The sequence below is a fragment of the Hemicordylus capensis genome, chromosome 1, assembly GCF_027244095.1.
Source record: "Hemicordylus capensis ecotype Gifberg chromosome 1, rHemCap1.1.pri, whole genome shotgun sequence".
NCBI classification, from domain to species: Eukaryota; Metazoa; Chordata; class Lepidosauria; order Squamata; family Cordylidae; genus Hemicordylus; species Hemicordylus capensis.
Genome location: NC_069657.1, coordinates 257,784,352 through 257,803,187, shown reverse-complemented (window position 1 = coordinate 257,803,187; position 18,836 = coordinate 257,784,352). Strand labels below are relative to the sequence as shown.

The 18,836-nt window shown below is 43.3% G+C and overlaps 1 protein-coding gene across 5 annotated transcripts in view; it reads left to right on the top strand.

Moving 5' to 3' along the window:
• Positions 1–18,836, top strand: part of MACROD2 (mono-ADP ribosylhydrolase 2) — a 1,527,488-nt gene that overhangs the window by 262,664 nt on the left and 1,245,988 nt on the right. The window lies entirely within an intron of this gene.

Sequence of the window (18,836 nt, the reverse complement as noted above, 5' to 3'; positions counted from 1 at the left end):
GAAAGTTAATCTCTGAGCCCTTTGTCATGAGCTGTAAGAAGGGCTGGACAGGCGGGTAGAGAGCAAGTTTTCATCACCTTCCATTCCCCACAGACAATCCAAGGAGGGCACTGTGTGCAAGGATCGCACAACCAGACGATCCTCCACTACTTCTGACAGTGGTACCTCCACTGCCTCCGGTCAGGGACTGGGATGCATTGTTACACACATACGCCAAACTCCCACAATGCACTGCGCACTGGGCATTGTGGGTATCCCCCAGCGCTGGCTGGGAGCTCTGCAGTCTGCCAGCCCCAGCTGCAAGCACATTTAAGTTGTGGGCTCCACAGGTGGGTTTGCCGCAGCGGCACCCGCAGCTGTTGGCCTCCTGCTGCTTCTCATGAGCAGCCAAGAGTGGGCTTGGCTGTCTTAGCCCTCTCTTGACTACTCGTGAGAACAGCCTCTCTATCTTGTTGGGTACAGGAGTGGGAGTGTGTTTTCTCTCTCTCCATGCTTGCTAATCTTTTTGAAACACAGTCTTCAGTTTGAAATCACCACAGTCTGATTAAATTCTATCATAGTTGCTAAATGTCCACCTTCCCCCAAGTTTATGAACTGGAGGAAGGATTCAGGTTTGGAACATAGCTGAAGAGTAAGTGCAGGAGAGTAAGTGCAGGAGAGTAGGAATATGTTAAGTTCTGAATAATTTGGCTTATTGGCAATGACTGCGGCTGCATTATGTTCTGAAATTATTTCAAAGAGACTCTTAGTTGATCTTCTGGTTTCTCTTAGTGTTCACTTGCTGCCAACTAGTGCAATACAAAATAATTAAGCACAGGATGATGTCACTCCTAATACTGCTAAGAGATATGGTCTCTCTTAAAAAGCTAGCTTATCATCATTTTATTTTCAATATTACTCTTTTAAAAGCTTATACAAGTTTTTAAAAGAATAATCTGAGGTTAGGAACATAAGAAGCTGCCTTATACCAATTCAGACCATTGGTCCATCTAGAAAATTAGTGTCAACACTGACTGGCAGTAGCTTTTCAAGGTTTCAAAGGTTTCCCAGCAAAACCTGGAGATACCAGGGACTGAACCTGTGATCTTTTACATGCAAGCAGATACTCTACCTCTGATCTATGGCCCATCCCCAAGGGGAATATCTTATAGTAGACAGCACTTAGATATAGTCACCCATCCAAATGCTTAGCAAAGTAGACAATTCATGCTCAGTATCACAGCTCTCCTCCTCAGAGATCAGAACATCTACCCATTGGGGAATTGAACCCTGGTCTCCTGCATGACAAGCAGGAATACTTACTGCTATACTAACAAGGGACTGCTTAGAATTTAATTATGGCATTTCTGTTGCTCATTTTTATTTCTTAAGAAAAATTATGGAGGGGCAGGGGAAGAAAGGCTTTGTACTTTACATGTTTCGAGTGCAGTCGAATGTCAGTTCTCACATTTTCTAAGCTTCTTTCTTGACTAGAAGAATATATAATAGATGTACTCTCCTTTTTGCTTGTGTTTGTCAGTCCTAATTTGGGCATATACAAGAAGTACTGTGAGACATGTAAAAGGTAATTGAAATATAACTGAAATGTCAGGAAGCTTAGAATAGTCATGGCAGACTACACAGTATTTCTGTATATATCTAATGTTTTTAAAGATTTCTTCCTGCCTTTGGGGTAACTGAGATGAGTCCTTATTTTTACAGTAAGTATGATGAGTTATGTTTTATTTCACAGAGAGCTGGATTGGATTTGCATAGATACTTAATACTTCATTTCTGTTAAAGAGCACTTCAGTCATTACCCACAATAAATGCTGATAATTCTACTTCATATTGATAGTAAAGCTTCTTGTCACATTTTCCTAGCTCAATAGCAACCCTTCTTTTCCTTGAGGCACTCCAGCCATTTTTTCCCAGTCAAACACCAGAAGTAGTGTGTGTGTGTGTGTGTGTGTGTGTGTGTGTGTGTGTGTGTGTGTCTCTGAAAGTCATTGGAAAAGAAACAACAGTGATGTTTTCCTTACTTAAGGAAATAAACAATATGGGTACAATCCTGCCAAAGTTTATCATTTTGAAGTCCCATTAGTTTGAATAGAATAAATTTAAGCCCTATCATTAGGACTTAAAAGTACTGAATTTTGATAAGATCATGCTGTATATTTCTACGGTTTAGCATGTCAAAAGTTATTTGCATCATTATTTGAATACTTTATCACCATTTCTTAATAAATTGATTCAGACATTGAGGCTCCTCTGAGTAGACAGAGGTGTGTGTGTGTGTGTGTGTGTGTGTGTGTGAGAGAGAGAGAGAGAGAGAGAGAGAGAGAGAGAGAGAGAGAGAGAGAGAAAATGAGAATTCAGCCATTATGCCAAACCTCAGGTAAACGTAGCTGAGATAGGTGTTTCTGATCAAATGCATGAAGCTGCAGTTCATCACACAACTGTGGCTCAATTTTTGAAGCCAAACCTGAATTTGTACGCTTGGTTTGTAGTAAGTTTCGCTACTGAAGCTGGAGATTCCGAGGCACCACAGTGTCATCCAAATTCTGTGGCTGCTGTAACTTGGGTTTCATGAGGAAACTCCTCCCGCTACCAGAAAGAGGTCAGCTTAGAGCAGCTCAGAAATGTGTCTGTTCTATGGCAGCCATGTCTCTCACTGGCTGTCTCACAGAGTGAACGCTCCACTTCTGCCATCATCTCACTCCTCCTGCCGCTGCTTGGCAACAGGGATACTGGATCCCATGAATTCCTGCATTTAAAGGGACATAGCCAGATTGGTCTGCTTCCCCCTCCTTGCTTTGGACCTGACGTGTTCCTGAGCAAGAAAAGGCTGGGAGGAAATGACGGAGAATGCAATAGAGAGTTCTGTTAATAGATCTGCTCCAGAGTGCTTGGCTGGACACTCTGACTATGTTTTTGGGTTATCGAGGGGAATCAGTATGGGGGGAATCGATATGGGGAAGCAGTCTATTCCAGTATTAATCTGAGCAAAGTTTTGGTCTGAAAATGATGAGGAAGCATAGATGCAGTTTAAAGATGTATTTGAAAATTGGATACAGGAAATGAATAATTGGTTAGGCAAAGCAATAAAATCTTAACTAAAACTTTTAACAAGGATCTCACTAAAAGGAATTTTTGCTTAGGGTCTGAATTGTAGACAAATCAGCTTAAGGCTTGTGGTAGAAAGGGCAAAAAATGCAGAAATAAGGAAGAAAGGAAAGGGGGCAATGAGATTTAGAGGGATTGAAGGTTAGTATTTCCTATCCTGATACATTGGCACACCTGGTGTGCTTGTAGATGGGTACATGGGCAGATCTCCTCACAGGGAGAAGGCAGCAGAAAAGCAGGGAAAAGAAAGAGCAAGTGGTGCAGAGTTACCACTCACAAGCTTGAGAATCAGTATCACGTACGTCCAGCATGCAGATCTTGATTCCCATTCTGATTCTAAGGCCATGTGGCTGGGCCAGGAGTACTTGCACTCCAAACATAGCCGGGGGCAATGCTTGGATCATGCTCCCTGCCTGGAGGGGCTGAAACCCATGCTGAACAAGCACACTGGATGTGCCATAGTTGCATGAACTGGTTGACTTGGGTGTGAACTCACTGAACAAAAAGCTGGAATGGCTTAGGCAAAGGGTACATGGAGGTCTGAATGGGTGACCTTAAAGCTGATTTGGAAAAAGAGATGTCTGTCCAGGTGCAAAGATAAATTAAATAAAGTTTTAATGAGTTATCTCCTTCTAGTCCTTGCCAGCTCATTAGCTGTTGATGGTGGGATGGGGAGTTGTCTTGCTTATGTGGAGAAGATTAGTAAAAAGGAAGTTTGATCTCTCTTGTAAAAAGGGAGTTTGTTACTCTTCTCTGAGCAGATGCTTTTGATGGTGTCTACTTTGCTAGCTTTCTTCTCTTTGACAGAGAGTCAAAGAGATGTTCTTTTTTTATGGGGATGACTCCCTTTCAGTCTTTGTTGTTATGACCTAGGGGTAGTGTTGCCCATGTCTTGCTTATGCTCAGTGTCCATTTGCCAGTTCTGCCACATATGGGCACGTGCAGAGTACGTGATCCCACAAACTCAAGTATCTGAAATGGAAGCTGTGGTCCCACAGTTGCAAGAATATGGTAGGGTGTTGTCTGCTACCCCAAAATAAAGCTGTTTTGGCAACAGTTCTCATATGTTATCATTTCAGTGTTTATGTTAAGGAGAAATTAAACCCTGCATACAAACATACATAAATAGATTTCTGTACACACACAGCAACTGCCCCTGTACCAGCACAAAGGAGTCAGAGCAACAGCAGAGAAGCACAGGCAATAAGGTGAATTTTCTGCAGAAACCTGAGAGCATTTTCCTCCTCCCCAACAGCAGAAAAGCCAGCTGTGGGGTGATGAATGAGTGCTCCAGTTTTAAAGTGTAAAAGACTAAGATTGTCCACCTGGGCACAGTGCGAGTTCCATTGAAGCTAATGCAGGAACACTGCCACATTAACCCCACCTGTGGTTCCCTTGTTCTTGTTCAGTTAATTAAAGAAAGACAATCTTCCTTTACATGCATGATGTGTGTTTCTGTTAATGGCACTAATCAATTCACAGAGGAGCGTGTGTGCTGACAAGTGGAGGGAAGCTAGAAATTCAGGGGTTCTGTGGTTGTGGTCCTGGGTTGCAATAGGAAAACCAAGGGTTCGGAGAGGTTCTAAGGGCAAAGCCTGCCTTGCTTCTGAGGGGAAGGGAGTTGGTTTGGGAAATTGGTAGTGCTACAAGTGATCAATGCTTGAAATGCTTGGGCACCCTCCAGTTCACCCCTTAGTAGGGATGTGCACAGAACTGGTTCTGTTGACCAGCGTTCAAACCTGTTCAGAGGGTGGGGGGTTGCTTTAAATGACAGAGAAGGCACTGTATCCCTGCCAGCCTCTGCCCTGCCGCTTCCCGCCCGCCAGCGCTCTCTCAACAAGTGTGGGCATGGGGTTGCAGCGTTCCTCCTTGCAGCCCCGTTCAGTGTTGCCACGCAAATGACCGACGCCATTTGAAGAGGTTATAGAAGAAGGCTGCCATGTTTAAAACAATGCAGAGATATGTAGGCCATATGGATGGATGTTTTCCTGCTGCAAGCAGACATTATGATGACTGGCAATGCTAGATTGCCTGGAAGCAGGGATGTGCAGAACGTTCCGAGCTTGGAATGTTCTGACCAGAGGTGCGCCTAGGTAATTTTGGGGCCTGGACCTAAAGGCCTTTGGAGCACCCCCCCCCTTTCTGGAGGCCCCCACCTCTGCAAGTAAAGCATCATCCCCCCACCCACCCACCCCCATACACACCATGGCACATGCATTATTTTTAACACGCAGGTTCTTGAGGGCACAAATAGCAACTAAACGCACAAGAATGTAGGAATATAAAAGAGGTATATTTATGCAAATATGCAAATTAGCAGAAACATTTCAACACCCATCTTAACATATTCCCATCCCACACATTTCTTTCCTCACTCCCCCCTCTGTCTCTAAAGCACCCAACACAGGTCACAATAATACTTGGCTGCCCGGTGCAGTGTGGACCAATGGCAACCACACCACCCAGGACAAACTAAAGAGGATTTGGGGGCCACCAGGGTATGTAGGCCCTGCACTTCAACTCCAAAGTCCAGGGGTAAGATCACCACTGGTTCTGACTCAAAATGGGCTCAATTGTTTGTTCTGATGGAACATTCTGGGGATATGCATTCTTAGGAGCAATTTTTAAATGGTTTTTTTTTGGTGGTGTGACATCAGTACATCAACTGAACATTCAGTATATCAACTGAAACGTTCCATTAGGATTTGTGCTTCCCTTAGGGCTGCCCTCAGGAACATGTTTTTTGGTGGCACTGGGCATTTCCTGAGGATGATAGAACTGAGAAAATCACACTCTGCGCTACAGTACTCTGGAGGAAGCGGAGCCAAGATGGCCACTGGTTAATAGCTTGATTCACAAGCTCCTGCCCCAGCCTGGGCTTCCCCCACTTCCGAATATGACTTCCAGGGGCTTGCCTCCCCCCAGGGGGAAGAAAAGATCTCGCAACAGCCCTACCAACAAGAATCTGGCTAAGGATGCATTGGAAAGAAGAAACAAACTAAGCTTGACTCCTTCCTCCCCCTATCAGAGGCAACAGAGGCAGATGTATATTCTGTGAATACTAAAAATAGATTTATGGCTCTGGGCTCAGAGAGTTCCCCCGCCCCCGCGACAAAGAGGCCTCTTCATGCAAGCCAGCTATTAAACAAGGTGCACCCATGCTGTCTTGGAGGGTTGCTCTCAGTTTCTCCCCAGATTGGAGAGGTAGGGGCCCGACACTTACCACCCACGCATCCTGCCCCTCATCTGATCCAATCACCCAACAACTCAGTGACATCTGGATTATCTCAGCAGAAAGTTTGATAGCCATCCTTGGCCAGATAAACACGATTAGTGAAAAACTGGGCAGTCTGAGGCAGGCTTTTGATCAATTTGTAGCCCTGGAACATCAAGGGGTTAAAAACTCTTCAGAGCATGCTGTCACTAACCCCTGATCAGCCCCTCCCTTCACTTCTGACTTAACTTCTTCATGTAAGATGACACCAGGCCTCTTGGGAAATAATAGCCAAACCATCTTTCATTGTGTGCTTCAAAACAATAAATGTGTCCTAGAAATTCCTTGCAGTGCTCATCATATATGGACAAACCACAAGGAGATTACTCGCTCTTTGTCCTACTTGTCAGACACACAACCAATAAACATTGGCTTAATCTCTTACTTTTTTCTGCCTGCTAGCTCGCACTTCAGAAGGCTGTTCCTAACCTTCCAAAATGCACCACTGGTGACAAAATTGACATGCCAGCCAGGTCGCTTGCTCTATTATGGATACAAACTTACACATGTTTTTGCAGAACCTGTAATTAGAGACCTTATCTCTGGTCAAGAGATTAATAGCTCTACCATTAAATACACCAGCTTCAGGGACAATAAATCTCTTAGCTGTCACAAAGACAAGCAAACTACTACCATTCTTACTGGGGAAGTCCCAACTGCACAAAACCATACAGGATGAACTAAATCATCTAAAAAATCAATTGCTTAAAGCAAAAAAACAACACTAAACCCCTATTGGCTCCAGCTTCTCAATCAGGACATGGGTAGAACACCCACACTTACAGATTCAGACCCTGATATGGATATTCAACTCCCAAAAGCACTCACAAACCACTCCAGCCACTCAACCCCCAAAACATGCTACGCTTCTTCTATGCACACCCAGAGTAAAAGAAAACTGTCAGTACATTTGGCAGACTTATGCTCTAGCTCGGAGAGTGGTAGTGAAATGGATGATGCAGAGAAACCTCTCAACAAGCTCACCACCAACTGGAGTGACTGGCCCTCTAGAACTTGTGTGTCAGTCCTGCAGCTGTCTGGCATCATAGATAATGTGAAATCTTCATCTCACAATGCAGTCCCAACCCTGAAAGGTGCCCAGGAGGAAACCACCCTGGGGGGAAAGTGCCCATGCCCCTCAACAGCTGTCAAGAACCCTCTCTCACACCTGCAGTCCTCCCAAATCATGAAGTGGGTGCGGAATCTCCACCAGGGACCACTGACTCGCAAGAACTGCACCCTGGAATGCTATTTGCCAGTGACCCACACTCAAACAAGGTCACTACACTGTTGATCTCAAGTAACCAGTATGTGACAGCCACCCTAGGGGAGGGTTTCCATGCCCCCTCACATCATCTTCACAACCTGAGGAGCCACAAACCATCTTAGCTGCTCCTGAGAGTATGACGTGCCCCCAGCTCCATTTGACTCCCAACCTGAGCCATGATCAACAGGAGGGCGAGGCTCATTTGGGGCAGTCATCGTCTCTGAAGCAACAACAGGTGCATACATCCTTGGAAGAAGACTGATTGTCAGAGGTAGGGGCCCTCGCTTACCCACATCGATCCAGCCCCTTTCTGTAACCACAGAGGACACCAGCACACAAGGCATGGGTCCAAGAACTCTCCTTGACAGCAACCCCCTCTCAACACCTTTAGCAAGCTAACCTCTCCAGCAGGATCGACAGCGTCACAGGGTCTTCCAACCCAAACTGCAGGGATTTCTTCCCAGGGAGGACTGACGATCATAGAGGTGGGTGCCCAGGAACTTGAAAGTGTTCCACCTGCTATCTCCCTTCAGGATCTGTGGACTTCGCAGGATCCCTCCACACAATCACTACTTCACAGCTCTACACAATGACACCGAGTAGATTAGTGTAAAGATAGCCTTTTAATGTGGGATGTGGCCGGGTGGAATTCCTCTGTCACAGACCCCTTCTTCAGAGACTGTCTCACATGCCACAATATGATTCTGATCCAGGAATCCTGGACAACCGGGGAGATACTACTCAATGGTTTTCACTCATTTACAGTTGGAGCTGTACCTGGGGCAGGCCGTGGCAGATGCAAAGGCGGCCTGGGTGTGTTTGTTGCTACCTCTCTGCATGGATCCTCAAAACTGCTTCTACCACTCAAATAATATGCTATGGCAGTTTTGATTCAATTTAGCTGCTGCAAACTGTTGATAATTAACATTAATTAAGATTTTATTTAGCAGGGGGAGAGTAACTGGCCCTATCCACCCCCAGCACAGTACCTCCAGTGACTGTTGCTGGTGTGTATCTCATGTTTCTTTTTCGATTGTGAGTCCTTTGGGGACAGGAATCCATCTTTCTCTGTGTAAACCGCCCTGAGCCATTTTTGGAAGGGCAGTATAGAAATCAGAATAATAATAATAATAATAATAATAATAATAATAATAATAATAATGGGAAAATAAGCCACTGCATGGTCAATATTTGCACAATGTAAGTGGAAAATCAGACATCACCAAGACCTGGCAATGGCTTAAGAATGGCAACTTGAAGAAAGAAACAGAGGGTTTAATACTGGCTGCACAAGAACAGGCACTAAGAACAAATGCAATAAGAGCAAAATTCGAAAAATCCACAGCAAACAGCAAGTGCCGCCTTTGTAAAGAAGCAGATGAAACCGTGGACCACCTCATCAGCTGTTGTAAAAAGATCTCACAGACTGACTACAAACAAAGGCATGACAAGGTAGCAGGGATGATACACTGGAACATATGCAAAAAATACAAGCTACCTGTAGCCAAAAATTGGTGGGACCATAAAATTGAAAAAGTTGTAGAAAACGATGATGCAAAAATATGATGGGACTTCCGACTACAAACAGACAAACATCTGCCACACAATACACCAGATATAACTGTAGTCAAGAAGAAAGAAAAACAAGTCAAAACAATCGACATAGCAATACCAGGGGATAGCAGAATAGAAGAAAAAGAAATAGAAAAAAATAACAAAATACAAAGATCTACAAACTGAAATTGAAAGACTGTGGCAGAAAATACCAAACTAATCCCAGTGGTAATTGGCACCCTAGGTGCAATTCCAAAACAACTTGAAGAGCAGCTCAACACCATAGGGGCCACAGAAATCACCACCAGCCAATTACAAAAAGCTGCTTTACTGGGAACAGCCTATATTCTGCGACGATATCTATAACAACAGCAACAACATTGACAATAAAATTCAGCCATCCCAGGTCCTTGGGAAGGACTCGATGTCTGCATAAAACAAACCAGTCAATAACACCTGTCTGACTGTGTAAATAAATAAATAATATCATCTACCTCCCCCCACAATGGAGGAATATACAGGCAGAGCAATGTGGACTGAACTTGAAAACTATGTAGCAGATGCCCTCCTTTCAATTCCTAACTCATATGTGGTGATGGATGGTGATTTAAATGCTAGGTTGGGCCCTGATGACCATACTTTATACACTCAACAGAGGGCTTATCCACCTAGGTTGACGGGCTCCCTCTTATCCGTCTTTCAAAGGACCAAATATCAAATTATGTGGGTCTCTGCTTGAGTTGAATGACCACCAGACTTAACCTCATCATTTTGAACGGCTCCCTTGAAAACGACCATCCCTCTGAGTTCACCTATTTGGCCAGCTCAAGGATGAGCCTGATTGACTACTTTATCACGTCAGGGAACCTGCTTTTTCTGGTAGAGAGATTTGAGGTTTCCCCCCAATTTGATAGTGATCATCTTCCCATCTCACTCCTTCTGACGCCTATCATTCATCAGTCCCACATAGTGAACCATTACAATCCCATCATATCCTTGGTGGGAGGAGCATATTACTGTGCTAAATGGTCTCCACAACTGGATCAAGCGCTAAGGGTACAACTTGCCTCTGACCAACTGCAGTCTATTCAATCATCCCTACTAAATAATGACCCAGCTCATGTGCCTTTGGAGTAATGACCCAGCTCAGTGCCCTTGTCCAGGAATTCCAGCAGCTCCTCTCCTGTAAGAACTGCGAGCCACATGCACAGCGTCAACAGGCCTCCAAGTAGTGGTTTGATAAGGACTGTGTTAACGCCAAAAATGCCCTTGTTAATACCTATCAAGTCTATAAATCTAGTTCCAGACTATTGGCTGCACAAAATCCCCTTCAGCAGAAAAGACATACAAACTTCTGCTGGCTCGTAAGAAAAGAGATGCTATGAAAAATGCATGGATGGGACTTATTCAGGCCTTTAGATCCAAATACTCTGCCATGTTCTGGTAGCTTACAAAGCGCTTTCCCAGCTATGGTCCAAATTAATTGGACTGTCATATTCATCCAGAGATCTGGGAGAAATATTTTCACGACCTATACAAAGATCCTGCAGCTGCTTGTAGACGTTCCCTCTGTGCCATTGAGAATACTCCATCTTGGGCTCCAGTGTCAACCTCAGAGATCCACAGTCTAGTCGTCAAATTAACTCCAAGGAAGGCCCCAGGTGAGGACCTCATTCCACCGGAGGCTGTTAAAAATAATCTGGATTGGTGGGCCTCTATCCTGGTATTGCTCTTCATTTATATTGACACAAATGGCCAAATTCCCATGGACTAGGGGATAGCGATCATTGTCCCTATTTTTAAAAAGGGCAAGAAGGATGACCCTGCCAACTACAGACACATCAGCTTGCTCAGTACCATCAGCAAGCTTTATTCGAGATGCCTATAAGGGAAATTTAGCGATTGGATGGAACAGGAAAATCTTCTTGCTGAGGAACAAGTGGGCTTCAGGGAAGGGAGCTCCACTATTGATCAGTGCCTGGTTCTACATCATCTTATTGGGAAATACTCTTCCTGCAGGGTGTCTTCTCTTTATGCCTCCTTTATCGATCTCAAGGCAGCATTCAACTCCATCTTATGTGTCAAATTATGGGAGAAGTTGGAAGCCTCCTCCACTGACTGGTACCTGTTATACCTTTTTCGCACCCTTCATGTAGACACTTCACTCAAGGTGAGATGTAGCCCCCAAAGCCATCCCGCAAGAGCTGTACCAACTCAGAAAGGCGTCAAACAAGGATGCATTTTGGCCCCACTCCTCTTCAATTTCTACATCAACTCTATGGTGGGCCAGCTCAGCAACCCAGATTTCCACCCCGCAAAGCTCGCTAGGGAGACACATTGCCATCCTGTTATATGCGGATGCTGCTGCCATCCTCTCAAGGACTCTCATTGGCCTTAGAAGAGCACTGAGGGCCCTGACGTTGCACTGCAGGGAGAATTGCCTAGAAATCAACTTCCACAAAACTAAAATTATGGCCGTTGCCAGGAGGCCCAAGATCCATTCTTGGTGGATTGAGAGACATAAGATCGAGCAAGTTGCACACTTCAAATACTTGGGAGTAGTTTTTCATTCTGGCGACTTTAGGAATGCTCATGGAGAACAAGTGGCTTTAAATGCCTAGAGAAGCTCCTCTGGCAAATTTTAAAAAACATCTGAAAACCCATCTTTTCAACCAAGCTTTCTCAGCTTTTTAAAATTTGTTGGTTTTAATGTTGTGATTGATTTTAAATTGTTGAGTTGTTTGAACTTTTTATATGTGTTTTAATTGTTTTATGTTAACTGCCCAGAGACGAAAGTTTGGGCGGTATAAAAATGTGATAAATAAATAAATAAATTTATTTCTCGAATTTCTGCGGACAAGAGGAGACCATTATGTACCCGCGGCTCTTGAACTGTTCATAGCCAAGTCAATAGCTCAGCTTCTCTATGGTGCTCAGTTGGGCCCTTTCCCCAACATTGTGACTCTCAAACTTGTACAATTCCTGAGGGCAGCGCTCCACGTACCGAGGTGTGTCTCCAATGCCACTCTGCACCTGGAGGCGGGCTTGATCAAGTTGGAGGCTAGGGTGTGGGTGGCCATTCTCTGTTATTGGCTCAGACTATCCTATTGCCCAATTGATCTTGCCCCCCTAATCCTACACAATGACTACCAATCTAACTGGATTCAGACAACTGAGACCAAAATAGCTACTCTGGGCCTCTCCCCCTACCCCTGACCTTGCTCAACATGGGCCACGATCAGGCAAAAGCAACCATCAAGCACACTATAGACACTGAGCGCCAAACTGATCTCAGCAGAGTTCCAAAATTTCATATCAGTGATGGGCTTAGATACTCTGCTTCTCCTGCAGCATATCTGAATCAATTGGAAGTCCAAAACCACAGAAGGGCATTCACCTTGGCTCGCTGCCATGGCCTCCCCTCAGCAGTGCTAGAAGGCTGTTACAGAAGGACCCCACTTGCAGAGCAATTATGCCCCTGTGGCTTAGGGCAGATTGAAACTAGTGAGCATGTCCTCCTATACTGCTCGTTCTATAGAGACATTCATGCCTCCCTCATCCTTCCACTGCTAAGCAAGTATCCAGTTTATCCGAGCCAATTCTACAGCTCCCTGCTACTCTCTGACTCTAAGCCTGCCATCACATATAGTGTCACCAGGTACTGTGCGGCTGTGATCAGCATTCATCGGCTGATGACAGGCAGTGAGTCCTATCAACCTTAATTTGACTCCTGGTGACTCTGGGCAGGCCTTGCAATTGCGCATGCGCCTCCCTTTTAATGCTCCTCATATCCCTCAATTCGGCTGTTTTCTAGTGTTATTACTTAGGATTTTATATATTTTATATAGTTCTGGGTTTTTTTTAAATGCCTTTTAACCTTCATACAACTTTCTGTCCCACCCTTAAAGCTTTTTATGCTCTTTATGCATTTTTATGACTGCATAGACTATTTTACTATTTCTCAGGTATTTTTAGTATTCTTAGTACTTTTTGTATTTTTATGTACCATTTTACATGTAATCACTTTTACCTGCTCTCATTTTAACTTGTAATCACCCTTATAGTTATGCTGGTCTGTGACCGTAATAAAGATTGATTTGATTTTGACAGTACTCTGGAAGCTCTCCACAGCATGGGCACATCTTCCTGGGGACAGACCCTTCCTTAGTGAGAATATAAACCACTGTAATGTTGTGAGCTTTTGTGTTCATGCTCATTCTTAGGGATGTGCACGGACCACGGAGGCACGGTCCAATACCGGGGTGTGTGTCTAAGGGCGGGGGGAGGTTGTACTTACCCCTCCCACCGCTTTCCCACCTCTGGCGCTCCAATTTCCATTGAAATTTTCAGGGCGGCAGCATTCCTCCCTGCCACCCCTGCCCCTTTGACCAGGAAAAGCAGAAGTAACTTCCGCACATGGGCCTGCCGCTGATGCACGCGCACCCGCCGCACACATCACATGTTGCGTGCGCATGTTGCACGGCGGGTGCATGCGCAGAAGTTATTTCCGCTTTTCCTGGTCAACAGGGAGAATAATGGCTGAATTCTCTCTCTCTCTCTCTCTCTCTCTCTCTCTCTCTCTCTCTCTCTCTCTCTCTCTCACACACACACACACACACACACACACACACACACACACACACACCCCCTCAGTATTTCACTTTTGAGGGTCTTGATTATTTTCATTATATGCATCAGTTAAGTATTCAGTGTTTCTAACAAATGCATTTTGCAGTTCTGTTGCCTATATACTAACGGTTGTTATAAATAAACTGGCTGCATAAAATATTTGACCTGCTTTTTTTAAAAAAAAGTATTTCCTGTAGCCTGATGTGCTCGGAAAAGTTTGTCAGTCTGACATAGAAGGAATCAGACATCTGCCATGGGCTTTTTGATAAGCTTTATTACCTGCCTGAGGACAAAACAGATAACTGAAAAATTTCCCTAAGGCCAAGCCCCATGAACTGTGAAGAAAATTATACTTACATTTTATGTCAGACAGCCCTGTAATACAGACCTGACAGAGTGGAAACGTAGCCTGTTCTTATAACTAGGGTTTGAAAAGGTCCATCCCCAAGGCATTTTCATACAATCATGTACAGAATAGAGTACCCTGAAAAATATCTGGAAAGTCTATTTTCATACCCCTGAAACTTACAGCCAATTTATGTAGTCTGTCCTGTTTGTTTATTTGTATAAATAACAGACCATTTAAACTAATTTGTAGAGGGTCTTTTCTTCTTAGTATTTAGGTGGTAGTTCCACTAATCCTAGATATGTTTGCTTCAAAATCTCATTGTGAGAAACACATAATGAACCAAGCAAAGCTAACAATAGTACTGGAATGTTTAGGGAAATAAGTGATTATAGGTAACTTTATTAGCTTTTAAGCAATTAAAAAGGGGAAACAAAATGTACATACATATGTAGGAGGAGCACACTGGTAACGTGGAGTAGCCATGTCAGGCAGCTGGTATTTCAGGAATTCTATGGAATAAGTTGCCCAGTTGTAAAACATTTTGTTCACTGAATGTTTGGGAGACAGATTAGATTATGCATCTTTGGGGATGCATTAAGTCTGGCACATTGTACCATTGCAATGGGCTGTGCTAGACATCTAGTACTGACCCAAATCACCTTCAATTTTTGTTGCTCTTTCACCACTGGAGAAAAATAGAGGCTTTCATCACTTTGGTAGGAATCAGTGTTCTCTCTAACAGGGATTCCCAGATGTTGTTCACTTCAGCTCCCGGCATCCCCAGGTGCAATGGCCTTTGGCTGGGGATTATTGGAGTTGTGGTCATCAGCATCTGGGAATCCCTGTTAGAGGGGAAACTGGTAGGAACCACTAAAAATTTTTAAAATGTTTGGTAGGGGCACATTATTAGTGATGGCATGTATTCTTGCCTCCACACAAAACACTGGACCTGTGCACTGCAGAAAATATCATATCTGAAATGATACAGTATTTTGCCAATACAATAATTTTTGGAGTCTGGTTTAGGGACCACTAAGGATATCAGATATATCTATTGCCAGGAGGATATCTGGGGGTGAGGTGCAAATTGGAAATTTTAAATGTTAAGGTCAATGGGAAAATGAAGAAGAAGAAAAACATAAACAGCTGGGCAGAGGACTTTGAAATTGGCTGCACATGTAACACAGGATGATAGGACTCTGTGTATTTAATTTGAAGCAAATGGGTCCTATGATTGATTTTTAATGATTTTTGGGAGGCAGGATCTAAAACATGTTCTACATGACTTGTTGCATGGTATAACATTCAGGCATGGAAACTCCCCATTTGAACATATTTCCGGACTCTTTTGGAGGAACTTACCTTTTGCTTTACTGTAAATGATCACCCAGCATTCCGTGTGTCTGTCTGTGTCTGGTAAAATGCATTTGAACTGGCCGTGCTCTGCCACTCAAGAGTCTTTCCTTCAACTTTCCCCTCCAACAGCTCTTCAATATAAGGCAGGGGTTTCCAACCTCTAGGTGTTGCTGAACTACAACTCCCATTATCCCTAGTGACAACAAATTGTAGCTGGGGATGATGGGAGTTGTAGTTCAGCAATATCTGGAGTACCACAGGTTGGGAACCCTTGATATAAGGAAACACCATGGCAACTGTCTTTTTCAAGAGAACAGGTTTTAAAAATTGCTATAAGTTTGAAAAACAAACATCACTATGATTTGTTACTTTATTTTCAATACAATTTAATTATACAGTAATTCCTCGCCAACCGCAGGTTTCCCAATCACGGTTTTAAGTATCTGTTACTGGGAAACTGTGGCAGGTCTCACCAACCGCAACCTGAATATCCATGCTTTGGTGAGATTGTTTGGCAATTTGAGGGTTTTGTCAGATTTCTGGGGGTCAGGGGTGATTATGGGGGTTCCCTTTCACTCCTCTTACTGACCCATGGTGATTTGGAGGGATTTCCCCCTCTTATTTATTTATTTATTTATTTGATTTTTATATCGCCCTTCCGAAATGGCTCAGGGTGGTTTACAATTAAAACAGAAACCATTAAAACCAACAACAGTTAAAACAGAAATATAAATATGCACACCAATTAACAATTAAAACTTCTTAAAAAACAATTAAACTATCAGAACAATTAAAACCCTGAAAACCAGGTTAGCATTAAAACAATTAAAACTAATTAAAAACCCTGAAAGGCCAGGCCAAACAGATGGGTTTTAAGGGTTCTCTTGAAGGTCAGTTAAGTAATTAAGATTGCGAATTTCTGCTGGGAGTGGATTCCACAGCCCGGGAGCAGCTACAGAGAAGGCCCGCTTCTGAGTCGCCACCAGAAAAACCAATGGTAACTGGAGACGAACCTCCTTGGATGACCTTAACGTGCAATGGGGATCATGTAAAAGAAGGCGCTCTCTAAGATATCTCGGACCCAAGCCATTCAGGGCTTTAAAGGTAATAACCAGCTCTTTGTATTTTGCCTGGAAACATATCGGCAGCCAGTGTAATTGTTTCAAGACAGGCATAATATGGTCTCTCTGGGTTGCCCAAGAGACCAATCTGGCTGCCGCATTCGGAACTAACTGAAGTTTGCGGACTACGTACAAATGCAGCCCCACGTAGAGCGCATTGCTGTAGTCAAGCTGGGAGGTTACCAGCTGGTGCACCACTGTTTTGAGGCCATCCTCTTCGAGGAATGGGTGTAGCTGTTGAATCAGCCGAAGCTGATAGAAAGCATTCCTGGTCATGGCCTCCACCTGAGATACCAGGGTGAGGCCTGGGTCCAGGAGTACTCCCAAGCTGCGCACCTGCTCCTTCTGGGGGAGTGTAACCCCATCCAGCACAGGAAGATCTAACTCACCCCTCAGATTCTGAGCCCCCACAGTGAGCACCTCCATATTTTAACTGTATTTTGCTGTCTTTTCATGACTGCGATTCCCTTAACTCCCTGTTCGCCATTGATTTCAATGGCTCACCAACCATCAATTTGCAAGGTTTTCCTGGAACAGTACGCTCATGGTTGGTAAGGGATTTCTGTAGGTTCAAACCATGTTGCAGACACCATTTTGCAATTCCAGGATTCTGATAATAATTTTGATATTCTGAAATTAATTCTGATGAGATATAGGGGACCATATTTTGTATTGCAATTAAATCTGAAATTTTTTGTCATCAGAGCCATTTTGATATCGGAATTCCAAAAATGCAGAGGCCTTGAAAATACCATGCATATTGATGCTGCTCTTCCTGATGGCTGGTGCTTATTAGCTGCCATATATTGCCAGAATAGCTTTTTCTCCCAAAATAGGAATTTGTGCTATGTAGCATTATTTCCTGGTGTATTCTGGGGGACATGTATTGGCCAGCAGGAGCAGGCTGCCAGGAAAAGCAGCAGCACTGCTGTTACTGACCACCCATGAAGATGCAATATTTTTTGTAAAAGCAAGAATATACACTAATGCTGCAACATCTGGTAGACCATTCCTGAATGGTTTTTAAAAACATTTCAACTTATCCCCAAAAATAGGGAGCATTTCTCCACTGCACTGGTAAATATTTTTGGCTTGTTAGTACTATTTTCAACTCTGTGATGCCATGGAGTCCTTGTAAAAGAAAATGAGGGCTATTTCTTTCTTTCTTTCTTTTGCATTTTAATTTTTATTAGATTTTATAATAACTTTTACATTCAATTACATTCATTTCCTAACTTTACATGTAAATAAATGTTGACTTCCAGCTCACCTATCTGCATGGTTCACAATAACTATACATATAGTCCACTACTATAATAATTCAAAATATTCAAACTGCATTCAATACTGCTCAATTTTTACCCACCGCAACCTGCTGCTATTACAATATTTCAAACCCTACTGAGAAGTCCATATTGGGAAAATAATTCTTTAAATAAAGCAAAAAAAAAGGTTTCCAATCTTCTTTAAAGCACCCAAAATTATCATTTCTTATGAATGTTGTAAGCTTTGCCATCTCAGCATATTCCAAATTTTTTATTAACCAGTCTTCTTTTGAGGGCATTTTAGCATCTTTCCACTTCTGTGCATAAACTATCCTGGCCACTGTGGTTGCATACATAAAAAATGTTAAGTTTCTTCTTAGACGCTCAGGGCTATTTCTTTCTTGATAAATTTCCTACATGAACATCATTTCTATGTTAGAAATTTGTGTACCCGGTGTACACTATTGTATGATGAATAAGTCACACATGTCCACTTCATCTGCGATCCATCCAGAGCTGAAGTTCCATCTATTGTTATTGGAGAGTGTTCAGAACATGTTTTAGTTGCTCATTAAAATAAATAAATGCTTAGCTTTAGCAGGACCACAAGCTTTATCTTTTCCTTGTAATGTTTCTGATTTGGGTGCATACTACGATAAGCTTTTACTGGCTTACTGTCTTCACTGCACATGTGGATTCTATTGTTTTGTCTCTTACTTTATTCATGGTAGCACTTTGCCATTCAATCTTGCTATAATGAAACCCATAAAAACAGAGCTGTGAGGTTTGTCTTCCCATTGTTCGATTGTAGGGAATAGGCAATGTTTTTTTTATGTCAGATAATGCATGGATTTGTCTTTTTCTGACATCACTGACTGTTTGGTAGCTATGCCTAATGAAGGCTTCTGCATTCATC